The 26,752-nt window shown below is 49.3% G+C and overlaps 1 protein-coding gene across 1 annotated transcript in view; it reads left to right on the forward strand.

The window, feature by feature from the left end:
- Positions 1–26,752, forward strand: part of LOC140223184 (uncharacterized) — a 47,316-nt gene that overhangs the window by 863 nt on the left and 19,701 nt on the right. The window lies entirely within an intron of this gene.

Here is a 26,752-nt window from a genome sequence, read left to right on the forward strand (position 1 = left end):
CGCGTGAGTATTCTTGGGCTTGTGTGTTTGGCCGTGATCCTGCCGGCAACGTGTGCGTTGTCTCTCCGGCGAGGTTCTAACAAGTTTACGGCGCAGCATCTGTGCCGGAAGTTTGATCTCACCACGTTCGAAGACGGCGAGTCCGTAGAGGACTATGCGCTGCGCCTTAACAACATGGCGGCACATCTCGCCGCACTGGATGAAGAATTGAAGGATGCTGATATCGTCGCGAAGATGCTCCACAGCCTCCCACCCCGTTTCAAGCAGATCACGATCGCCATTAAGACACTCCTCGATGTGTCGACGATGTCGGTCGCCGATCTGACGAGCAGGCTGAAGGAGGCGGAGGAGGCATTCGAGGAAGTGCCGGCGTCGTTGCAGCACGAGGGAAAGCTATACCTCACGGAGGAGGAATGGGACGCACGGCGGAAGAAGCGCGAGGCGGAGAACCACTCCGGCGGCGGCGCAAGAGGTGGTGGCGGCAGCATGAACAGAGGAGGAGGAAGACGCTGGCGCAGTCGTGGGCGTGGTGGCTTGGGTGGGCCGTCAAACTCAGGCCGGCCCACTGGCGACGAATGCAGGCGCTGCGGGAAAATAGGCCATTGGGCCCGTGAGTGCAGGTCGAAGCCCAGAAGAGAGCAGGCTCACATCGTACAAGAAGATGAGGAGGCCTCACTTCTACTCGTGAAGTTGTCCCCAACTCTGACCTCAACACCGCCGCCGCAATCCACCAGCACACCACCGGCCGGGTCGCTGGCGCCTCCCCCATCGATGGCCGCTCCACTTCCCAGGGTCAATCTGGCGTTGCAAGGAGCCGGCCATGTCGGGCATGCACCCCAGGCCCACGAGTAGACCTTGGATGGCCCATTGAGGGGCGTACTCGGACACGATCAGGACAAGGGATAGGCGTATCCCATTTGGACTAGTCAAGTATGTATATAGAAAACTACTCGGGTCTTACCGAGTAGAACTCTGTAATAGTACTCGACTAGGACTCGGACTTGTAACCCTGCCCTCCCGTGTATGTAAGGGCGGGCAGGGACCCCCCTCAACATCAACTCCAGTTCATCCAAGATCAATACAAACCAACACACAGGACGTAGGGTATTACGCGATCTAGCGGCCCGAACCTGTCTAAATCGTGTTCCTTGCGTCACCATTGATTCCTTGATTCTCGACGATCCTTACCGCACAAAAGACAACCTAGGGTACCCCCTAGGCGGGTTGCCGGTCTAAAAACACCGACAGCTGGCGCGCCAGGTAGGGGGACTCGTCGAGTTTCTCAGCGCAAACTCAATGGCAACGGTCATCGTCAAGCCCCTCTTCTTCATCGAAGCGGGCGCCACCTTCGTTTTTTTTATCCTGGCTCTGCATCGCCGATGGCTCGGGTTCGTTTCGGCACCAGATCATCAATGCTCAGGAGAAGAAAGTAGAAGATCGGGCTAGAAAAAACCAAGATTTCAAACTTGAAAATTTCGAGTTCGACCACACGTCGGACTCGACTTCGCTTCGGACCGGTCGGTCCCAATCAATCCCCAAGTCGATTTCAACTTCAAAGCGATTCCCGCACGGACTCCGCAATGCAGTCGAAGTTCACCAAGGCTTTCTTACTCGAATCCAACTCGAACTCGGGCGCGATGAGGATGTCGACTCCAACTCGGTTTATCCGCCAGAGATACCATTATCTGGTCCAGCCCAAGGATTGGTAATAACTTCAACATCACAAGGCAGATTCGTACATTGGCTAGGATTACGACCATCTATTCTTGCCCATAACTACGACTTGCACCTTGTTGCTCATATAGACAACCTCCCATATCAAGAGGGCGTTCCGCTCACTCCCAATCACGAGGAAAGTTCCACAGAGATTGCAACATCAAGCTCCGGAAGCTACTACCCGGACAGGGAAGTCCTTGTTATTACTCAAAATAACAACCTGGGTACTAGCCAGAACAGAACCCCCAGGCGATTAGCATAACTCGACAACATCTCCAAAGATGAGTCTACAGCTGACGCTCCTCACAATGAAACCTCCGAGCAAAGAAACCAAAGAAGGACGTGCAACACTGCTCAAGCCGAACGACGGCAATCCATGGCCACAAATATTCCCATCACAAACCTTAAAAGGGCTTTCGACGCAGTTTAGGCTCAGGAGCACAATACTCCACTCGCGGCGATCGCCTCAATCAATCTTCTAACGACGTTGATGCCTCAAGATAGGGATAACGAAGCCACAACTCAACTCGTGCAGCGCGGCAACGGACTGATCGCACAACTCGCGAAGCAAGCCTACAAGTTACTTGACAAAGAATCACCAATTCCGTCTGTTCCTCGCATCACAGCTCACCAAGAAGGCAGCAAGGGAGCTGTAGACAACAACAATGCCCAAAGAAACGACAATGAAGTTGTCAACCAACCTCCGCAACACAGCCAAGGCCCAAGCAAGCACAAGGCCCCAGCACGCCATAAGGATGTTGGAGAAGTCAGTTGCACCAACTCTGTAAAAAGCATCCGCCCTACTAGGAAGAACCACGAAGTGTCCAACTTTAGTGATCTGCGAGAAATCCTCAACAGTCGGCGCAAGCGAGAAGTCGATAACTACAACCACTTTCCTGCTTTCACAAACCGGGTAATGAAAACAAAACTACCTGAGAAGTTTAAGCCAACTGAAATCACCAAGTATGATGGCAAACATGACCCAATTCAATGGCTACGATGCTACTCGATAGCCGTCCAAGCTGCCGGGGGCAATAACGACACCAAAGTTATCCACTTCCCCATATGCATGGAACCCGCACCACTGACCTGGCTTGAGTCACTCAAACCCAAGTCCATTGACTCTTGGGCAGACTTGACAAAGGCTTTCACCGACGATCCATGGCTAGACTAGGCAACAAGATTGACTTAAGTCAAGTTAAGCAAAAAGAAGGCGAGACCTTACGCGACTATCTGCGACGGTTCTTCAAAAAGAAGGCTACCATAGTTGACATCTCAGAAACAGACGTCATCGAGTGCTTCCAGAACGGACTCTACGATTGACGAACATACCAAGACTTCGGTCGCCGACGACCAACTAATGTCAAAGACCTCAAAGTCATGGTGCAGCAGTGGGCGGATGAAGAAGACAAAGAGCGATAACGTTTCAGCTCCCACCGTAACTGTGGTCGCGATAACAATAACAATGACCAAGATAGAACTTGACACAATGATACTCGAAACAACTATTCGAGTAATCACAACCGAAAAGGAAGCCCGACAACACTGTTGCTGCCATGACCAACTCTAGGAAAAAGGGATCCCGTAAAAATGATGAAGGGCCAACCTTCACTGAGCTACTCAAAAAGCAGTGCCCATGGCACCTGACTAGCAAGCACTCGGCAATAGACTGCTACAGCATGCACCGAGTAATGCAAGACTTACCCGCACCACCACCCCCTGAAGAGTACACCAAGAAAAAAGATAAGGGCAAGAACAAAGTCCACAACGATGAAGACGAAGAAGGTGACTTCCAGACCGCCTCAAAAACTTCAATGTCATCTTCGGCGGTATTCCAGACACCCCATCTAAGCGAGCCAACAAACTCGTACTTAGGGAGATCATGGCCATTGAACCAACGGATCCAACACCGCTAAAATGGTCAGAAGTGCCCATTTCCTTCAGCAGATAGGACCAATGGACCACGTTCTCAGAGCTAGGCCATTTCCCTCTAGTACTCGATCTGGTTGTGGCAGGCTCAAAGTTAACCAAAGTACTCATTGACGGTGGAAGTGGACTCAATGTTATTTTCTCTAAGACATTGAGGAAGATGTGCCTCGACGTCACTGAAATGCTTACTCCAACAGATTCACCTTTCTACGGTATCGTACCCAGAAATGCGGCTATACCACTAGGACAAGTCATCCTCCCAATTACCTTTGGAACTAAGGAACACTACCGTACCGAGTACATCAGATTTGAAGTCGCCGACTTCGAGACATCTTACCACGCCATATTCAGAAGCCCAGCACTTGCCAAGTTCATGGCCATACCACATTATGTTTACTTGGTACTCAAAATGCCAGGTCCCAAGGGAGAACTAACGCTGCAAGGAGATCTACGGCGATCCTACGAATGCGACATTGAAGCCGTGGAAATTGCCGCGACTTCTCAAGCACCTAGTCCCATGCAACAAATCTTCACAGCTTCAAAGAAGCTCCACCCAACCGAACTAGAGATCCCAGAAAACAAGTCGGGGTCCACAAAGGTGAAACCCACCAGCGAGCAAGACTTCAAACTAGTCGATCTCCGGACGGGCAACCCTTCCAAGACAGCCCTGATCAGAATAGGGCTAGATCCTAAATAGGAATCCGCGCTCGTCAGCTTTCTTCAGGCTAACCACGATATCTTCGCTTGGAAACCGGCTGACATGCCAGGTGTGCCTAAGGAGCTGATTGAGCATTCCCTAAATGTCGATCCCAAAGCTACTCCAAAACGGCAACGACTTCGCCAGTTCGCTCAAGACAAACGAGAAGCAATCAAAAAAGAGTTAGCCAAGCTACTCGCGGCAGGGTTCATCAAAGAAGTCTTTCACCCTGAATGGCTCGCCAACCCCATGCTCGTTCATAAGAAAAATAATGAGTGGAGAATGTGTGTCGACTACACCGACCTCAACAAACACTGCCCTAAAGACCCTTTCGGGCTACCCAGGATCGATCAAGTGGTCGACTCCACCGCTGGATGCGCTTTACTATGCTTTCTCGACTGCTACTCTGGCTATCATCAGATAAGCCTCAAAGAAGAAGATCAAGCCAAAACAGCGTTCATCACGCCTTTTGGAGCTTTCTGCTACAAAACAATGTCCTTCGGACTAAAAAAATGAAGGGGCAACTTATCAATGGGCCATACAGATGTGCTTCGAAAAGCAACTTCACGCAATGTTGAAGCTTATGTCGATGACGTAGTCGTCAAAACAAGAAACCAGGAGGAACTCATTGCGGACTTGGATGAAACTTTCTCTAGTCTACGCGCTTTTCGATGGAAACTCAATCCTACTAAGTGCGTCTTTGGAGTACCTTCCGGCAAACTACTTGGGTTCATCATTAGCCATCGCGGCATTGAGGCCAACCCGGAAAAAATATCTGCCATCACAAACATGCAAGCACCAGCTAGCATCAAGGATGTGCAGAAACTTACAGGCTGCATGGCCGCTCTCAACCGGTTCATCTCGAGACTTGGAGAACGGGGACTACCCTTCTTTAAACTTCTCAAACGCCAGGATAAGTTCAAATGGACGAAAGAGGAAGACAAGGCACTAACACAACTCAAAAACTTTCTGTCAAAGCCTCCTGTACTCACTGCTCCTTCTCCGAATGAAGACTTGCTCCTATACATATCAGCTACTACTCATGTCGTCAGCACAACAATAGTAGTCGAACGGTCTGAACCGGGCCACGCTTACAAGGTCCAACGACCTGTCTACTTCGTCAGCAAAGTACTCTCGGACTCCAAAACTCGGTATTCACCGATACAAAAGCTCTTATACGCAATTCTGCTCACCTCCCGGAAATTGCGCCATTATTTCCAGGAGCACAACATCACAGTCATCTCTGACTTCCCGCTCGGCGAAATTCTTCACAACAGAGACGCCACGGGTAGAATCTCCAAATGGGCAATTAACTCGGAGCTCTCACCTTGGACTTCAAGGCAAGGACAGCTATCAAATCCCAAGCTTTGGTCAACTTTGTAGCTAAATGGACTGAAAATCAAGTGCCAACACCAGTCGAACGGCCAGAACACTGGGTAATGTATTTTGACGGGTCCCTCAAACTTGAAGGGGCCGGTGCAGGCATTTTACTCATCTCCCCCAAGGGAGACCAGCTCAAATATGTACTGCAAATCTTCTGGGAAGCATCTAACAACGAAGCCGAGTACGAAGCACTGCTACACGGCTTCGCCTTGCAATCTCCCTCGGCATCAAAAGACTACTGGTGTACGATGACTCACTAGTCATTATTAACCAGGTCAATGACGAGTGGGACCGAAACAAGGACAACATGGACGCTTACTGCAAAGAAGTCCGTAAACTGAAAAATAAGTTCTCAGGCTTGGAATTTCATCACATCGTCCGTGACAACAACGTTGCCGCCGATGTCTTATCCAAAATGGGCTCAACCCGTGCAGAGGTTCCAGCAGGAATTTTCGTACACGAACTGCGTAAGCCGTCCATATCTGACCAAGTCACACCGCCAGCGGTCCAGACTGCTGACGTCTCTCGTGAAATCATGATGATAGAAGTCGACTGGAGGACACCCTTCATCGACTACATCAAAGATCACCAGTTACCATCCGACAAAAATAAGGCTAAACAAATCTTCCGGTGAGTAAAAAATTACGTTCTAGTTGGAGACAAGCTCCACAGGAAAGGTGCATCATCTGGGGTACTCATGAAATGCGTTACCAGGGAAGACGGCCAAGAAATCTTAGAGGAAATTCACAAAGAAACAAGGCTTTTAGAGCAGGCTTCTACTGGCCAATGGCTCTGGCCGATGCTAAACAACTAGTTCAGAAGTGCAAAGGTTGTCAATTCTTTACCAAACAACAGCACGTAGCGGCCTACAAGCTAGTCACAATACCTCCAACATGGCCATTTGCCTGCTGGGGGCTCGACATGATAGGGCCATTACCAACTGCGCCAGGAGGATTCAACCGAGTACTCGTGGCTATCGACAAATTCACCAAGTGGATCGAGGTCAAACCAGTCACTTGCCCCAAGGCGGACCGGGTCCTCGACTTCTTAGATGAAATCGTACACCGCTACAGCTTTCCTAATAGGATTATCACAGAGCTAGGGTCAAACTTCAACAACCATGACTTTTGGGAGTACTGTGAGAATAGCGGCATCGACGTCCGCTATGTCTCGGTCGCTCACCCACGAGCCAATGGACAAGTCGAGCGTGCTAATGGCATGATACTCGACGCCCTGAAGAAAAGACTACATGACGTTAGGAACACCAAAGGCGGCAAATGGCTCACAGAGCTACCCAATGCTCTGTGGGGCCTACGAACCCAACCATGCAAGACTACTGGGCTATCACCCTATTTCCTCGTGTATGGCTCGGAAGCCATACTACCCGCCGACATCATGTGGCAATCACCATCAGTTGAACAATATGACGAAGAACTGGCAGAAGAAACAAGGTGAACAGATATAGACAGTCTAGAAGAAATAAGATGTGCAACACTAGTGCAATCCGCAAGATACCTTGATGGTTTAAGGTGTTACCACGACCGCAACGTCAAGGAAAGATCTTTCAACTTGGGCGATATGGTCCTCAAACGTATCCAAGACACATCAGGGTTGCATAAACTCAATTCACCATGGGAGGGTCCTTACATCGTATCAAAGGTTACGGGACCTGGATCTTACAGACTCCAAGAGCTTTCAGGAGAACAAGTACCAAACTCTTGGAATATAGAACATCTTTGTTGCTATTACCCATAGCAGCATCTGAGTAATCACTTTAAGGCAATAACTCATGATGACTACTCGGGCTAACCGCCCGACTACCGACTTCAAGGTACATTAGTTTTGACAAGAATTATCAACTCAACAAGGATCATTGCCTTGGTACAAAGTTTCTGTAAAGTAATTCTTTACTCAGAACCGAAGATACATCATCAAGGTACATACGAGTACAAGTACTCGGAATACACAAGAACTACAAGCAACTGCCTACTGGCGGGCTGCATTTAAGCCTTAGGCTTTTACTATATCACAAGGCCACTCTGGTCTGCCGACTACAATGGGAAGGGCCTACATGCAAGGAAGCTGCACAAAACGCAGCCATATCCAGGTCCTCTACCCAAGGCAACGCCAGGAACTCCTGCATTACCACTGCCTTGACAGTGGCAACGATGAATCCCACGCGTCGCGCCTAGAGGGAACCAAGGTTGCTCTTTTGCTAGCCTTGCAGAGCTAATCCACTCTACGGCCACATCTCCACCTCTAAGAGAGCGGGATAAAGACCGCGGTACTCATCACCCATCACCCACGAGTTCCAGTGTGTACCCCACTGGATCATGAGCTGCAAGATGAGGCGCGCGATGAAACCTCCTACGAGGATTCTTCTAGCATCGTGGCTATTCCTACGAGCGCAGGAGTCTGTGGAGGGAAGGTGGCCTCAATCTACGAGGAATCTTCTAGCACCGGTGCACTCTTTGATGGCTCTCTACACTCAAACAAAAGAGAACAGTACACCCGTGCATCCACAAAGGACAAAAGAGAACAGTACACCCGTGCCCCTTAAAAGCAGAATACTCGACAGCATCGAGACTACTCGAAACTCAGAATTACTCTAGCCACTTCAATTCGGGCGAGACAGATTAAAAAATACTCTTCGCAAGGCAACCACTTCAAACAACAAAAACAATGAGCAAGCATTAATTTGTCAAAATATTGTTCAAAGTACTCGACAGATTCAAGGGTACATAAAATGCTCAAGGCTCTTCTAGAGAGACAAACTCCGACATCTTCGACGTGATAGGCTCCGCCTTCTCAAGGTACCGCGCATATGCTTCTTCTGTGCCATCACCAGCCACTGCCAAGTCTACCCTCGGGTAGTAAGACTTCACGACTGCAAGGACCTGTTTGCAAACAGCTTTGCAGAGTCCCGCCACTTTACTCGGGGCAGCCTTCAATCGCTCGACTAGTGATTGCGGCCCTACGCCTTCTTCCACGGGGGCTATGGCGTTCACCAAGTCTTCAGCTGCTACAGTTAGCTCCTGGAGTTCGCCTTGGAGTCTTCCCATGGTCTGGGCATGATCCTTGCTTGCCACCATGGCCATGGCAAGCATCACGCCATTCTGCATCTTCCTGTCTTGCTGATGCTCGCAAGCAGCCTGTGCTTCCGTCAGCGCGGCCCGAAGATGTTCAGCTTCATCCGCCACTCGATCGTGCGCGTTTCTCTAGTCGAGGAATTGGCTCCTTGCAGCAGCCTCTTGCCTCTTGAGCTCTACAAGACAAAACAAGTTCAACCACAACCGACTACAATTGGACATACTCGGAGTATGCAGAGTACTCACCTTGATACTTTTTGTTCAGCGACTTATAGCGGTTCTCAAGTTTTTGCTGCAGGACTGCGTGATCCGAATGTTCCACAGCAAAAGACTTCTCTCCAACCTCGTGAACCCTCAGAGCTTCTGTCAGTTGCGCACATTCCTGCTCCAATTGATGACTTCGTTCCTAAAAGGGTCCGAGTATGCAAGGCAATACGATAAGTTAAAAGCCTCACAATTACTCGATCTATGTAACAACTCAAAGAAATTCACCTGGAAACTCCGGAAAACATCAACGGCCCTCTGGAACTCTGAGTCAGATGGCAGGCTGAGCACTTGTCTTTGAGTACTCTCCGCAAGATGAGGAGTTGTACCCAAAGTGGAACCTACAACATTTATCATCAATCAACTGCTTGCTACGACTACAATAATAGAACTACAGAAACATACCTAGAGCAGTTGCCTCTTTGGCTTTTTCAACATCCACTAGAGCCAGAGATCCGCCAGTGGATGTTGATAAGGCAGCACTTCCCGAACCCGATGCGGCGGCGGGAACTTCCACCGAACCGATGACGTCTTGGAGCATGGACATGGTAGCTCCAAGACGACCGGCGTCAACTTCGGGTACCTCCTCAACAATTAAATCCTCCAAGGGAGCTGAAAATGTAGTCGGGGGATCCGACTCTACCCCTGTCTCCACAGGGATAGTTTCCTCCGCATCCCTGCATCAAGAAATGTCATTATATGACTTCAAGACAACTTAAAGATATACACCAGATAAGCAAGCTCACCGAGTTGAGCGTGGCGGAAATCGCACACGTTTCTTCTCGACAACAGGGGCCAAGTAGTCGGCGCCGCAGGAACAACCTGTAAAGTAGAAGTCAAGACTACAATTCAACTCAGACAAGCAAAACTAGTTGGGACAGAATGCTTACCACTGGCGATCACACTGGACAACAAAGAACCATTAGCGACTACTGGCGACACCTCCTTTGCAACACCAGCTGCTTCAGCAGGCAACCCCAGGACCGCCTGGTCAGTAACGGGCAGCGTGGCGGCCGACGGAGTTGGTGCGGATAGCTCGGGGGCTACTCCAACTTCTGTTGATGGCACCCTTTCTAGCACCATATCAACAGATACATTACCGACGTCCGGGTCGGTCACGACTACTCCTTCAGAAGCAGCCTCATCATCACCAAGCGCCGTGTCAACAGCCTTTATGAACAAGACAAATTAGTCACAACAATAGCAAGTTCAAATTCATCAGCTACAGATGAGTTCACGACTACATACCTTGGTACCCCGAGACTTCTCAGGGGTTGAAGCAGACTTAGCCGCAGACATCTTGCGGACTACTCTGCGTTTCTTCATAGGAGGAGAGGGTTCATCCTCCGACTCCTCAGCAACAGTTTCTGACTCTTCTTCGGACTGCGTCAAGTAGTCGGCAAGAACTCGAGACTACAAAAAATAAGTCGATATTAACAACAAATATCACACAAGTCAAAAAGTACAAGTCAAGTGCAAAGACATACCACTTCTAGCTCATACCAGGCATCGTACTGATGAAGAGCCGCAGGGATTACTGGTACTCCCTGATAGTTCCTAAAGAACTTGGCCAGCAACGCCTCTACATCATCATCGGATATATCCTCATTGGACATACGCGATGGATCCTTAAGACCTGTGTACTCACTTCCCGAGTAAGCACGTTTTTGAAGCGGCTGGACTCTTCTCTTCAGAAAGCTGGCCGCCACATTGATCCCAGTTAGACCGAGTGCCTTCAACTCAGTAATCTGCTGCATCAAGTGATCAAGCTCGGGGGTGTCTTTGGGTTTGCTCACCCAGTTTTCTGCATGCTTGGGCGCGTGACCAGTCACCACAGGCAAGCGAGGATCATGGTTCCTGATGTAGAACCACCTCTTCTTCCACTCCCCATGGGAATCAGTCAAGTTATACTCAATGTATGCGTCCGAGTTCCTGAGTTGGAACCCGGTGCCTCCAAAGACTTCTGTCCTTTGTGCACTTGGCTGCAGCTTACAGCGGAACAGCTTCCTAAACAACTCAAGACTTGGAGGAACTCCCAAATACACTTCGCAGAGGTGTACAAAAATTGACATATGCAGTACACCATTGGGGTTCAAATGCACAAGTTGAAGCTTATAGTACTCGACAATACCTCTGAAGAAGTAGGAGGTGGGCACTGCTGTCGGTGTTTTAGACCGGCAACCCGCCTAGGGGGTACCCTAGGTGGTCTTTTGTGCAGTAAGGATCGTCGAGGATCAAAGAATCAATGGTGATGCAAGGAACACGATTTAGACAGGTTCGGGCCGCTAGATCGCGTAATACCCTACGTCCTATGAGTTGGTTTGTATTGATGAACTGGAGTTGTTGTTGAGGGGGATCCCTACCCGCCCTTATATACACGGGAGAGCAGGGTTACAAGTCTTGAGTCCTAGTCGAGTACTATTACAGAGTTCTACTCGGTAAGGCCCGAGTTGCTTTCCATAAACATACTTGACTAGTCTGAGCGGGATACGCCTATCCCTTGTTCTGATCATGTCCGAGTACGTCCCTTAGTGGGCTCTCCAAGGTCTACTCGTGGGCCTAGGGTGTATGCCCGACAAGCCCCCGAGTACTTTGTAGTCGCGCGCCACAGTCTTGGGCATTGCGGGCACTATCCGAGTAGCTAGTCGTAGAGTTTGTAGACCAAAGTGCTCGAGTACTGTCGTGTGGCTGGAAGGTACTCCTTTTATTCCTTCGAGTTGCTTCTGTTTCGAGATTTTATATGGTAGTGCAATGTCAATCGTACTCCATATGGAGTAGCCCTCGAGCCTTAGGTTGAGTCGAAGAGTCATGCTTAGGGTCAAACCAGTCTTTTATCTGTTTTACCCTCGGTGGTCTTTGAAAAAGAAAAAACTGACCAACGGGTACGGTACCCGCAGCCCCCGAGCACTTAGGCGATCTCTGTCGTTGAAGTGGTCAACAGTCCATTGAAAAGAGTAGCCGTTGAGTGTTTAAGGCGATTAATCTGCAATTAATCTGTCCGTTGCGCAACCGACGCGTGGAAACCAGAGCTGGCGGAGATAAAACTGGAAGGTCCCCTTTCGGTTGTTTTTACGCCGCATGGTAATCATATCTGATTATCTGCCTCCTCCGTTCTCCTGCTCCACATTTGCGCCGCCGCCAGTGCCGCCGCTGCCATTGCCGCCCCTTGAGAGAGATCCGAGTGAGAGTGCCATTCTAGCTTGAGGTTGAGTCCGTCGAATGCGCACCAAGAAGATGGGCAAGAAACCCGAGAAGATCCAGGGCAAGGCTCTGGCGATGTGCAAGGCAAAATCCAAGAAGGGGAAGGAGCTGGTGCTGCCGGCGCTGAAGGTGGGGCCGATGAACTAAATTGCGCCGTCGCCGCCTGGGGCCACGTGGCAACATTCAGTGATGAAGGAGAAAGTCGTGCAAGTACTAGTCGATGCGAAGATTCTGCAGCCGAAAGAGATTCTTAGGTGGCGCCCCGCATTTCCAAATGCGTGGAAATTTGAGGAACATCCAGGCGAGACCGTGATGCTCGCACATTTTGTGGAGAGGGGGTTGGCAGTGCCCACATCCAACTTCTTCAGAGGTATTCTCGACTACTATAAGCTTCAACTTGTGCATTTGAACCCGAATGGTGTACTGCATATGTCGATATTTGTACACCTCTGCGAAGTGTATTTGGGAGTTCCTCCAAGTCTCGAGTTGTTTAGGAAACTATTCCGCTGTAAGCCACAACCAAGTGTCCATAGAACAGAAATCTTTGGAGGCACCGGGTTCCAACTCAGGAACTCGGGCGCATATATTGAGTACAGCTTGACTGACTCCCTTGGGGAGTGGAAGAAGAGGTGGTTCTACATTGGGAACCATAATCCTCATTTGCCTGTGGTTACTGGTCACGCACCCAAGCACGCAGAAAACTGGGTGAGCAAACCCGAAGACACCCCTGAGCTTGATCACCTGATGCAGTAGATTATCGAGTTGAAGGCACTCGGTCTGACTGGAATCAATGTGGCGGCCAGCTTTCTGAAGAGAAGGGTCCAACCGCTTCAACAACGTGCTCACTCTGGAAGTGAGTACACAGGTCTCAAGGATCCATCGCGTATGTCCGATAAGGATATATTCGATGATGATGTAGAGGCGCTGCTGGCCAAGTTATTTAGGAACTATCAGGGAGTACCAGTAATCCCTGCGGCTCTTCGTCAGTATGACGTCTGGTATGAGCCAGAAGTGGTATGTCTTTGCACTTGACTTGTACTTTTTCTCTTGTGTGATATTTGTTGTTAATATCGACTTGTTTTTTGTAGTCTCGAGTTCTTGCCGGCTACTTGGCGCAGTCGGAAGAAGAATCAGAAACTGTTACCAAGGAGTCAGAGGACAAACCCTCTCCTCCGGCCAAGAAGTGCAGAGTAGTCCGCAAGATGTCTGCGGCTAAGTCTGCTTCAACCCCTGAGAAGGCTCGGGGTACCAAGGTGTGTAGTCGTGAACTTATCTGTTGCTGATAATTTTGAACTTGCTATGGCTAATTCGTTTTGTACATAAAGGCTGTCGACACGGCCCTTGGTGATGATGAGGCTGCTTCTGGAGAAGTAATCATGGCCGACCCGGATGTCGGTAATGTATCTGTTGACATGGTGCTAGAGAAATTTCCATCAACAGAAGTTGGAGTAGCCCCTAAGCTATCCGCACCGGCTTCGTCAGCTGCCATGCTGCCCGTTGCTGACCAAGCGGTCCTGGGGCTGCCTGCCGGAGTAGCGGGTGTTGCAAAGGAGGTGTCGTTAGTACTTGCTACTGGTACTTTGCTGTCCAATGTGATCATCAGTGGTAAGCATTGTCCCTTCTAATTGTATTTGTTTGAGTTGTATTGTAGTCTTGACTTCTGCTTTACAAGCCTTGGCGAGAAGACAGTGCTGGCAGCTGTTCCTGCGGTGCCCAGTACTCGGCCGCCTATCGTCGAGAAGAAACATGTGCGATTGCCGCCACGCTCAACCCGGTGAGCTTTCTTGTCTATTGAATGACTTTAATTTGTCTTGAAATCATGTAGTCACGTATTTTGGTGCAGAGGTGCAGAGGAAACTATCCCTGTAGAAACAGGGGTAGGGCCAGATCCCCCAACTACATTATCTGTTCCTTTGGAGGATTTAATTGTTGAGGAGGTACCCGAAGTTGACACCGGTCGTCTTGGAGCTACTATGACAATGCTTCAAGACATCATCCGTTCGATGGAAGTTCCTGCTGCTGCATCGGGTTCAGGAAGTGCTGCCTTATCAACATCTACTGGCGGATCGCTGGCCGTAGTGGGTGTTGAAAAAGCCAAAGAGGCGACTGCTCCAGGTATGTTTCTGTAGTCTTGTTATTGTAGTCGTAGCAAGCAGTTGACTGATGATAAATGTTGTAGGTGCCATTTTGGGTACAACTCCTCATCTTGCAGAAAGTACTCAAAGACCAGTGATCAGCCTGCCATCTAGCTTGGAGTTCCAGAAGGCCATCGATGTTTTCCCAAGCTTCCAGGTAGATTTCCTTTTTGAGTTGTCACATGGACCGAGTAGTTGTGAGGCTTTTGACTCACCATAATACCTTGCATACTTGGACCTTTTCAGGAACGAAGTGATCAACTAGAGCAGGAGTGTGCCCGACTGACAGAAGCTCTAAGGGTGCACGAAGTTGGAGTGAAGTCTTTTGTTGTGGAGCGTACGGATCACGCGGTTCTGCAGCAAAAACTGGAGAGCCGCTACAAGTCGGTGAACAAGAAGTATCAATGTAAATACTTTGCATACTCCGAGTATGTCTGATTGTAGTCGACTGTGGCTGATCTTGTTGTGTCCCGTAGAGCTCAAGAAGCAAGAGGTAGCTGCAAGGAGCCAAGTTCTCAACTGGAGAAACGCACACGACCGAGTGGCGGATGAAGCTGAACGTCTTTGGGCCGCGTTGACGGAAGCACAGGCTGCCTGCGAGCATCAGCAGGACAGGAAGATGCAGAATGGCGTGATGCTTGCCATGGCCATGGTGGCATGCAGAGATCATGCCCAGACCATGGGAAAACTTCAAGGCGAACTCCAGGAGCTAATTGTAGCAGCTGAAGACTTGGTGAACGCCATAGCCCCCGTGGAAGAAGGCGCTGGGCCGCAATCACTAATCGAGCGATTGAAGGCTGCCCCGAATAGAGTGGTGGGACTCTGCAAAACTGTTTGCAAACAGGTCCTTGCAGTCGTGAAGTCCTACTATCCGAGGGCAGACTTGGTGGTGGCTGGTGATGGCGTGGCTCGCAACTGCACAGAAGAAGCATATGCGCAATACCTCGAGGAGGCGGAGCCTATCGCGTCGAAGATGTCAGAGTTTGTCTTTCTAGAAGAGCCTTGAGTTTTGTATGTACTCTTGAATCTGTGTCGAGTAATCTAAACAATACTTTTGAACAAATAAATATTTGCCCATTGCTTGAGGTGATTGTCTTGCGAAGAGTAGTTTTACTCCGTGCTGGCTGACCCGAAATCCCAGGGTCGGCTTCGCCCGACCCTTTGGGGAAAACTCCACTTCGCCCGACCCCTTGAGGGGGGAAACTCTGCTTCACCCGACCTTGAGTCCTGGGGTCAGGTGAGCCTGACCCTTTGGGGGAGGAGCTCCGCCTCGCCTGACCCCGAGGGGGGAAACTCCGCCTCGCCCGACTCTGAGTCCTGGCCCTTGAGCAGATGATCGGAGTAGTCCAAGCCCCCGAGATAATGGTGTGAGCGTATGCCGCGCTTGACTTGGAGTAGTTCCAAGTGTCGAGTAGTCACAATGCTGTCAAGTACTCTGCTTTTTGAGGGACACGGGTGTACTGTACTCTTTTGTCCTTTGTGGATGCATGGGTGTACTGTACTCTTTTGTCCTTTGTGGCATAAGTACCGTCACGTGGGCAGAGTCAGGAGTCGTCAGACTCATTGATCATGGGCGCATAGTAATCCTTGGGCAGGTGGTAGTTGCATCTTTCGGCTATAAATAGAGCCAGTTGGAGAGCGAACCAAACCAAGTTCCTGAGTAGCGATGAATTGCCTTTGGTTACTTCTGTTTGAGTGTAGAGAGCCATCAAAGAGTGCATCAGTGCTAGAAGATTCCTCGTATATTGAGGCCACCTTCCCTCCACAGACTCCTGCGCTCGTAGGGATAGCCGCGATGCTAGAAGAATCCTCGTAGGAGGTTTCATCGCACGCCTCATCTTGCAGCTCGTGATCCAGTGGAGTACACGCTGGAAGTCGGGGGTGATGGGTGATGAGTGTCGCGGTCTTTATCCCACTCTCTTAGTGGTGGAGGTGTGGCTGTAAAGTGGATTGGCTTCGCAAGGCTAGCAAAAGAGCAGCCTTGGTTCCCTATAAGTGCGTCGTGCCGGATTCATCGTTGTCGCTGTCAAGGCAGTGGCAATGCTGGAGTTCCTGGCGTTGCCTTGGGTAGAGGACCTGGATATGGCTGCGTTTTGCGCAGCTTCCTTGCGTGTGGGCCCTTCCCATTGTAGTCGGCAGACCTGAGTGGCCTTGTGATATAGTAAAAGCCTGAGGCTTAAATGCAGCCCGTCAGTAGGAAGTTGCTTGTAGTCTTCGTGTATTCCGAGTACTTGTACTCGTATGTAACCTGATGTATCTTCGGTTCAGTAAAGAAATACTTTACGAAAATTTTGTACCAGGGCAGTGATCCTTGTTGAGTTGATAGCTCTTGTCAAAGCTGAGGTATCTTGAGGTTGGTAGTCGGGCAGTTAGCTCGAGTAGTCATCATGATTTATTGCTTTGAAGCCATTAATCAGATGCTGCTATGGGTAATAGCGACAGAGATGTTCTATATTCCAAGAGTTTGGTACTTGTTCTCCTGAAAGCTCTTGGAGTCTGTAAGATCCGAGTCCCGTAACCTTTGATACGATGTAAGGACCTTCCCATGGTGAATTGAGTTTATGCAACCCTAACGTGTCTTGGATACGCTAAAGGACCATATCGCCCGAGTTGAAAGATCTTTTCTTGACATTGCGGTCGTGGTAACGCCTTAAACCATCAAGGTATCTGGCAGATTGCACTAGTGCTGCGCATCTTGTTTCTTCTAGGCTGTCTATGTCTGTTCGCCTTGTTTCTGTTGCCAGTTCTTCGTCGTATTGTTCAACGGATGGTGATTGCCACATGATGTCAACGGGTAGGATGGCCTCCAAGCCATATACGAGGAAATAGGGTGATAGCCCAGTAATCTTGCATGGTTGGGTACGTAGGCCCCACAGAGCATTGGGTAACTCTTTGAGCCATTTACCGCCTTTGGTGTTGCCAACGTCATGTAGTCTTTTCTTCAGGGCGTCGAGTATCATACCATTAGCACGCTCGACTTGTCCATTGGCTCGCGGGTGAGCGACTGAGACATAGCGGACGTCAATGCCATTATTCTTGCAATATTCCCAAAAGTCGTGATTGTTGAAGTTTGACCCTAGGTCTGTGATAATCCTATTGGGAAAACCGTAGCGGTGTACGATTTCATCCAAGAAGTCGAGGACCCGGTCTGCCTTGGGGCAAGTGACTGGTTTGACCTCGATCCACTTGGTGAATTTGTCGATTGCCACGAGTACTCGGTTGAATCCTCCTAGAGCAGTTGGTAACGGTCCTATCATGTCGAGCCCCCAGCAGGCAAATGGCCATGTTGGAGGTATTGTGACTAGCTTGTAGGCCGGTAGATGTTGCTATTTTGTGAAGAATTGACAACCTTTGCATTTCTGAACTAGTTGTTTAGCGTCGGCCAGAGCCATTGGCTAGTAGAAGCCTGCTCTGAAAGCCTTGCCATCTAGTGTCCTCGAGGAGGTGTGGTTGCCACAGATTCCTCTATGAATTTCCTCTAGGATTTCTTGGCCGTCTTCTCTGGTGACACACTTCATGAGTACTCCACACGATGCACCTTTCCTGTAGAGCTTGTCTACAACTAGAACGTAATTTTTTACTCGCCGGGAGATTTGCTCAGCCCTATTTTTGTCGGATGGTAACTGGTGATCTTTGATGTAGTCGATGAAGGGTGTCCTCCAGTCGACTTCTATCATCATGACTTCACGAGAGACGTCAGTAGTCGGGACCGCTGGTTTGGTGACTTGTTCGGATATGGATGGCTTGCGCAGTTCGTGTACAAAAATTCCTGCTGGAACTTCTGCACGAGTTGAGCCCATTTTGGATAAGACGTTGGCGGCAACATTGTTGTCGCGGACGACGTGATGAAACTCCAAGCCTGAGAACTTGTTTTCCAGTTTATGGACTTCTTTGCAGTAAGCGTCCATATTGTCCTTGTTCCGGTCCCACTCATCATTGACCTGGTTTATAACAACTAGAGAGTCGCCGTACACCAGTAGTCGTTTGATGCTGAGAGAGATTGCAAGGCGAAGGCTGTGGAGTAGTGCTTTGTACTCGACTTCGTTATTAGATGCTTCCTAGAATATTTGCAGCACGTACTTGAGCTGGTCTCCCCTGGGGGAGATGAGCAATACGCCTGCGCCGGCCCCTTCGAGTTTGAGGGACCCGTCAAAGTACATTACCCAGTGTTCTGGCCGTTCGACTGGTGTTGGCACTTGATTTTCAGTCCATTCAGCTACGAAGTCGACCAAAGCTTGGGATTTGATAGCTGTCCTTGGCTTGAAGTCCAAGGTGAGAGCTTCGAGTTCAACCGCCCATTTGGAGATTTTGCCCGTGGCGTCTCTGTTGTGAAGAATTTCGCCGAGCGGGAAGTCAGAGATGACTGTGATGTTGTGCTCTTGGAAGTAATGGTGCAGTTTTCGGGAGGTGAGCAAAATTGCGTATAAGAGTTTTTGTATTGGTGAATACCGAGTTTTGGAGTCTGAGAGTACTTTGCTGACGAAGTAGACAGGTCGTTGGACCTTGTAAGCGTGGCCCGGTTCAGACCGTTCGACTACTATTGCCATGCTGATGACATGAGTAGTAGCTGAGATGTATAGGAGCAAGTCTTTGTTTGGAGAAGGAGCGGTGAGTACAGGAGGTTTTGACAGAAAGTCTTTGGGTTGTGTTAGTGCCTCATCTGCCTCTTCCGTCCATTTGAACTTGTCCTGGCGTTTGAGAAGCTTGAAGAAGGGTAGTCCCCGTTCTCCAAGTCTCGAGATGAACCGGTTGAGAGCGGCCATGCAGCTTGTGAGTTTCTGCACATCCTTAATGCTAGCTGGTGCTTGCATGTTTGTGATGGCAGATTTTTTTTGGGTTGGCCCTAATGCCGTGATGGCTAATTAAGAACCCGAGTAACTTGCCGGAAGGTAGTCCAAAGACGCACTTAGTAGGATTGAGTGTCCATCGGAAAGCGCGTAGACTAGAGAAAGTTTCCTCCAAGTCAGCAATGAGTTCCTCTCGGTTTCTTGTTTTGACGACTACATCGTCGACATAAGCTTCAACATTGCGGTGAAGTTGCCCCTCCATTTTTTAGTCCGAAGGACATTGTTTTATAGCAGAAAGCTCCGAAAGGCGTGATGAACGCTGTTTTGGCTTGATCTTCTTCTTTGAGGCTTATCTGGTGATAGCCGGAGTAGCAGTCGAGAAAGCATAGTAAAGCGCACCCAGCGGTGGAGTCAACCACCTGATCGATCCTGGGTAGCCCGAAAGGGTCTTTTGGGCAGTGTTTGTTGAGGTTGGTGTAGTCAACACACATTCTCCACTCGTTGTTTTTCTTACGAATGAGCACGGGGTTGGCGAGCCAGTCAGGATGAAAGACTTCTTTGATGAACCCTACCGCGAGTAGCTTGGCTAACTCTTTTTTGATTGCTTCTTGTCTGTCTTGAGCGAATCGGCGTAGTCGTTGCCGTTTTGGAGTAGCTTTGTGATCGACATTGAGAGAATGCTCAATCAGCTCCTTGGGCGCACCTGGCATGTCAGCCGGTTTCCAAGCGAAGATATCGTGGTTAGCCCAAAGGAAGCTGACGAGCGCGAATTCCTATTTAGGATCTAGCCCTGTTCCGATCAGGGCTGTTTTGGAAGGGTCACCCATCTGGAGGTCAACTGATTTGAAGTCTTGCTCACTGGTGAGTTTCACCTTTGTGGACCCCGACTTGTTTTCCAGGATCTCTAGCTCGGTTGGATGGAGTTTTTTTGAAGCTGTGAAGACTTGTTGCATGGGACTAGGTGCTTGAGTAGTCGCAGCAATTTCCACGGCTTCGGTGTCGCATTCGTAGGATCGCCGTAGATCTCCCTTGGGGCCTGGCATTTTGAGTACCAGGTAAACATAATGTGGTATGGCCATGAACTTGGCAAGTGCTAGCCTTCCGAGTATGGCATGGTAAGATGTCTCGAAGTCGGCGACTTCGAATCTGATGTACTCAGTACGGTAATGTTCCTTAGTTCCGAAGGTAACTAGAAGGACAACTTGTCCTAGTGGTATAGCCGCATATCCAGGCACGATGCCGTAGAAAGGTGAATCTGTTGGAGTAAACATTTCAGTATCGTCGAGGCACATCTTCCTTAATGTCTTGGCGAAAATAACGTTGAGTCCGCTTCCGCCGTCGATGAGTACTTTGGTTAACTTTGAGCCTGCCACAACTGGATCCAGGACTAGTGGGAAATGGCCTGGTTCTGAGAACTTGGTCCATTGATCTTTTCTGCTGAAAGAAATGGGAACTTCTGACCATTTCAACAGTGTTGGATCCGTTGGTTCGATGGCCATGATCTCCCTGAGTACAAGTTTGTTGGCTCGCTTGGATGCGGTGCATGAGATACCGCCGAAGATGACGTTGATGGTTTTTGAGGTGGTCTGGAAGTCGCCTTCTTCATCTTCGTCGTTGTAGGCTTTGTTCTTGTCCTTATCTTTTTTCTTGGTGTACTCTTCAGGAGGTGGTGGTGCGAGTAAGTCTTGCATGACTCGGCGCATGCTGTAGCAGTCTATTACCGAGTGCTTGCTAGTCGGGTGCCATGGGCACTGCTTTTTGAGTAGTTCAGTGAAGGTTGGCCCTTCATCGTTTTTACGGGGTCCCTTTTTCCCGGAGCTGGTCATGGTAGCAACAGTGTTGTCGGGCTTCCTTTTGCGATTGTGATTACTCGAATAATTGTTTCGAGTCTCATTATGCCGAGTTCTATCTTGGTCATTGTTGTGGTTGTTGTCGCGTCCACGGTTGCGGTGGGAGCCAAACCGTTCTCGCTCTTTGTCTTCTTCATCCGCCCACTGCTGCACCATGACTTTGAGTTCTTTGACATCAGCTGGTCGTCGGCGACCGAAGTCTTGGTATGTTCGTCGATCGTAGAGTCATTCTGGAAGCACTCGATGACGTTTGTTTCAGAGATGTCAACTATGGTAGCCTTCTTTTCGAAGAACCGTCGCAGATAGTCGCGTAGGGTCTCGCCTTCTTTTTGCTTAATTTGACTTAAGTCAATCTTGTTGCCTGGTCTGGCCATTGAGCCGGCGAAGTTGTTGGTGAAAGCCTTTGTCAAGTCTGCCCAGGAGTCGATGGACTTGTTGGTGCGGGTTCCATGCATATGGGGAAGTGGATAACTTTGGTGTCGTTATTCCCCCCGGCTGCTTGGACGGCTAGCGAGTAACATCGTAGCCATTGGATTGGGTCTTGTTTGCCATCATACTTGGTGATCCCGGTTGGCTTGAACTTCTCGAGTAGTTTTCTTTTCATTACCCGGTTTGTGAAGGCGGGAAAGTGGTTGTAGTTGTCGACTTCTCGCTCGCGTCGACTGTTGAGAATTTCTCGCAGATCACTAAAGTTGGAGACCTTGTGGTTCTTCCGATTAGGGCGGATGCTTCTAACCGAGTTGGTGCGGCTGACCTCGCCAACATCCTTATGGCGAGCTGGGGATTTGTGCTTTCTTGGACTTTGGCTGTGCTACCGAGGTTGGTTAACTTCATTGCCGTTTTTTGGGCCATTGTTGTTGTCTGCGGCTCCCCTGCTACCTTCTTGGTGAGCTGTGATGCAAGGAACAGATAGAATCGGTGACTCTTTATCGAGTAACTTGTAAGCTTGCTCCGCGAGTTGTGCGATCAGTCCGTTGCCGCGTTGAGCTATGGCTTCGTTATTCCTATCCTGAGGAATCAACGTTGTTAAAACGTTGATCGACGTGATATCCGCGAGTGGAGTATTGTGCTCCTGAACCTGAACTGCGTCGTAGACCCTTTCAAGATTTGTAATGGGAATATTTGTAGCCATCGACTGCCGTCGCTCGGCTCGAGTAGCGTTGCGCATCCTTCTTTGGTTTCTTTGCTCGGAGGTTTCATTGTGAGGGGTGCTGTAGACTCATCTTCGGAGATGTTGTCGAGTTGTGCTAATCGCCTGGGGGTTCTGTTCTGGCTAGTACCCGGGTTGTTATTCTGAGTAATAACGAGTATCTCCCTGTCCGGGTAGTAGCTTTCGGAGCTTGATGTTGCAATCTCTATGGAACTTTCCTCACGGTTGGAAGTGAGCGGAATGCCTTCTTGATATGGGTGACAAGGCGCGAGTCGTAGTCGCGGTCAAGAAGAAATGGTCGCAATCCTGGCCAGTGTACGAATCTGCCTTGGGATGTTGAAGTTATTACCAATCCTTGGGCTGGACCAGATAATGGTATCTCTGGCGAATAAGATGAGTCGGAGTCGACGTCTTCGTCATGCCCGAGTTCAAATCGGGTTCGAGTAAGAAAGCCTTGGTGAACTTTGGTTGCGTTGTGGAGTCCATGCGGGAACTGCTTTGAAGTTGAAACCGACTTGGACACTGGCTGGGACCGACTAGTCCGAGGCGAAGTCGAATCCGACGCGTAGTCGAACTCGAACTCGTCGATTTTGAAATCTTAGTTTTTTCCGATCAGATCTTCTGGTTTCTTCTCCTGAGCATCAACTATCTGGCACCAGAACAAACCCGAGCCGTTGGCGACGCAAAGCCAGGATCCGAAAACGAAGGTGGCGCCGGCTTTGATGAGAAAAACGGGCCTGATGATGACCTTTGCCATTGAGTTCGCGCTGAGAAACTCGACGAGTTCCCCTACCTGGCACGCCAGCTATCGGTGTTTTAGACCGGCAACCCGCCTAGGGGGTACCCTAGGTGGTCTTTTGTGCGGTAAGGATCATCGAGGATCAAGGAATCAATGGTTACGCAAGGAACATGATTTAGATAGGTTCGGGCCGCTAGATCGCGTAATACCCTACGTCCTGTGCGTTGGTTTGTATTGATGAACTGGAGTTGTTGTTGAGGGGGGTCCCAACGCACCCTTATATACACGGGAGAGTAGGGTTACAAGTCTTGAGTCCTAGTCGAGTACTATTACAGAGTTCTACTCGGTAAGGCCCGAGTAGTTTTCCATAAACATACTTGACTAGTCCGAGCAGGATACGCCTATCCCTTGTTCTGATCATGTCCGAGTACGCCCCTTAGTGGGCTGTCCAAGGTCTACTCATGGACCTGGGGTGTATGCCCGACAACTGCCAACCCCCTCTCCACAAAGTGCACGAGCATCACTGTCTCGCCTGGATGTTCCTCAAATTGCCACGCATTTGGAAATGCGGGGTGCCACTCAAGAATTTCCTTTGGCTGCAGAAGCTTCGCATCAACTAGTGCTTGCACGGCTTCCTCCTTCATCACTGAATGTTGCCACGTTGCTCCAGGTGGCAGCGGCGTAGTCTGGTTTGTCGGCCCCACCTTCGGCACCGGCAGCACCAGTTCTTTCCCCTTCTTGGACTTCACCTTGCCCGTCGCCGGAGCCTTGCCCTGGATCTTCTCGGGTTTCTTGCCCATCTTCTTGGTGCGCATCCGATGGACTCAACCTCAAGCTAAAACGGCACTCACCCTCGGATGTCTCTCAAAGGGTGGCTATAGCGGCAGCGACACTTGCAACGACGCAAATATGGAGCAAGAGAGCAGGGGAGGAAGAAAAGTAGATCTGATTACCATATGGCGTAAATCTAACCGAAAGGGGGCCCTCCAGCTTTATCTCCGCCAGCTCCGGTTTCCACGCGTCAGTTACGCAACGAATGGATTTTAAACAGATTAATTGCAGATTAATCGCCTTAAACACTCAACGGCTACTCTTTTCAATGGATTGTTGACCACTTCAACGATAGAGATCGCCTAAGTGCTCGAGGGCTGCGGGTATCGTACCCGATGGTCAGTTTTTTCTTTTTCAAGATTTCCAAGGGTAAAACAGACAAAAAGCTGGATTGACCCTAAGCCTGACTCTTCAACTCAACCTAAGGCTCAGAGGCTACTCCATATGGAGTGCGATTGACATCGCACTACCATATAAAAATTCTCAGAACAGAAACAACTCGAAGGAACAAGAAGAGTACCTTCCAGCCACGCGACAGTACTCGAGCACTTCGGTCCGCAACCTCTACGACGAACTACACGGATAGCACCCGCAATGGCCAAGACTGTGGCGCACGACTACAAAGTACTCGGGGGCTTGTCGGGCATGCACCCCAGGCCCACAAGTAGACCTTGGACGGCCCACTGAGGGGCGTACTCGGACACGATCAGGACAAGGGATAGGTGTATCCCACTCGGACTAGTAAAGTATGTATATGGAAAACTACTCGGGCCTTACCGAGTAGAACTCTGTAATAGTACTCGACTAGGACTCAGACTTGTAACCCTGCCCTCCCGTGTATATAAGAGTGGGCAGGGACCCCCCTCAACAACAACTCCAGTTCATCCAAGATCAATACAAACCAACACACAAGACGTAGGGTATTACGCGATCTAGCGGCCCGAACCTATCTAAATCGTGTTCCTTGCGTCACCATTGATTCCTTGATTCTCGATAATCCTTACCGCACAAAAGACCACCTAGGGTACCCCCTAGGCAGGTTGCCGGTCGAAAAACACCGACAGGCTAGGAGCATGGCGGTGACGGATCTGGGGTGATGGCGTCAGGATTGCGCGCCCAGATTGAGATCAGAGAGGAGAATGTGTTTGCTCACCTTGGAGAAGAGAAGGAGCGGGAGGTAGAAACCTGGGTCCTGGACACCGGCACCACCAACCTTATGTTCGAATCCAGGGCCGCCTTCTTAAAGCTGGACACGGCGGTGCTCGGCACCGTGCTGTGGGGCAACGACTCGGTGGCGCAAATCGAGGGCCGGGGCACCGTCACATTGGTTTGCAAGAACGGCGAGCTCCGGTCATTCTCCGGGGTCTACTGTGGCGGAACCGCCCAACTTAAGCTGGTTTAAGTGCGCCTAATTGCTGTTGGGACAGCAATTATCCGAAACGCACCTAAAACAGCATAAGTCCGGTAGTCCGTCGAGTGTCCCTAGGACTCCTCGAAGGATCCACGACGTGTCTCATAGCCATACATCAGGATAATATCCGCGATGGGATAATATCAACAAATATTACATTTTTACATACATAATTAAGAGGTACGAGTTATTACCAGACTTAAGTTGAGACCAACTTAGTGATGCAGAGTTAGACAAGCTCTAAGATTAAACATAAACAGTTTAGGAGAAGATGCGTCGATAAACGGTTTTCTAGAGTATTGAGAGACTCAGGTCAATACTCTAGGTCTTCGGGGTCTCCTCTTCGGTAGCTTCCTGGGTAGCTTCTGAAAGATAACCACAAGGGGAAAACCTTGAGTACGGGGTACTCAGCAAGTCTTACCCGACTAACCAATATAATAGTTTTTCATTGGAATGCATGTCAGCCTTTGGGTGTGCTTGGTTGACACGATTTTTGCCGAAAAAGCTTACTACGAGTGAGGCCTTAGTTTTGTCTTTTAGTTTAGTTAAGTTGTTACCTAACCATTCTAGATGATAACAGAAGTAAAACAATCATAATTGTTAATTCATACAGTACTTGGCAACAGAAGATTTTATATCACATGTGTTATACTACGATACTCAACAGTGATCAAGTGCATTCATAACCGAGAATTGCGGTGATCCGGATCAATTTACATCCTGCAGGAGAGCATCCCGATCACCAGCATTATACGACTGTCCAGGTCGTACTAACAACCTCTCGATTAGTAAAGTCAATGATTAGGAATACAACTACCCGGACCCAGGGATGCACCCCCACATGGGACCCCACGTCTGGCCTGATCCCCATGTGAGTTTCAGGCTACACCCCTGCCAATCTCCAGCACGTCAAATGCGGGTACGAAGCATTCCTGATCATAGAATTTACTAATCTACTAGGCTTTACTGGTCCCATACCCAGTAAGTGATCAGATGTTATCACTTGATCAGCAGTTAAGACACGGATCGGTCCTCATTCAGATTAATTAGCAGACAGAACTACATCTCTAGCTTCTGTCTGGTTCTATACTCCAAACTATCTTTCATAAGCAGCATGTATGACTTAAGAGTTTTCCCTAAGGTTGGTAAACCAAGCATGTAAGCAAGTAAGCAATTCTAGACTTGGGTAGTTTCTAGGATTTGAACAAGTGGCAAAGATGTCCTTAATTCAAGGCATGATCATACACAAGAATAGGTTTCAAGCAACTCCTAGACTTAGTGCATATAATAACCAAATAACCTATAACTAATCACATGAAATAACGACTCCAAAATAGATAGGTATACATGCACCGGGGCTTGCCTTGATCGTTAAAAAGATTAGTAGAAGCCGACGGATTTGCTTCACAGGGGACAAATTCAAACACTTCGTCGAACTCCAAGGGTCCTTCTGAAAATTCCCAGTAATCCTCTTCTGGTGCTTCTAGATCTATGGTGCATACATGCAGGGGTTAGAATGCAAACTTTTTAAATAACAGACTATACAACTTTCCTTCATGATAAAGTTGCA

The sequence above is a fragment of the Setaria viridis genome, chromosome 6 (assembly GCF_005286985.2).
Source record: "Setaria viridis chromosome 6, Setaria_viridis_v4.0, whole genome shotgun sequence".
Taxonomy (NCBI): Eukaryota; Viridiplantae; Streptophyta; class Magnoliopsida; order Poales; family Poaceae; genus Setaria; species Setaria viridis.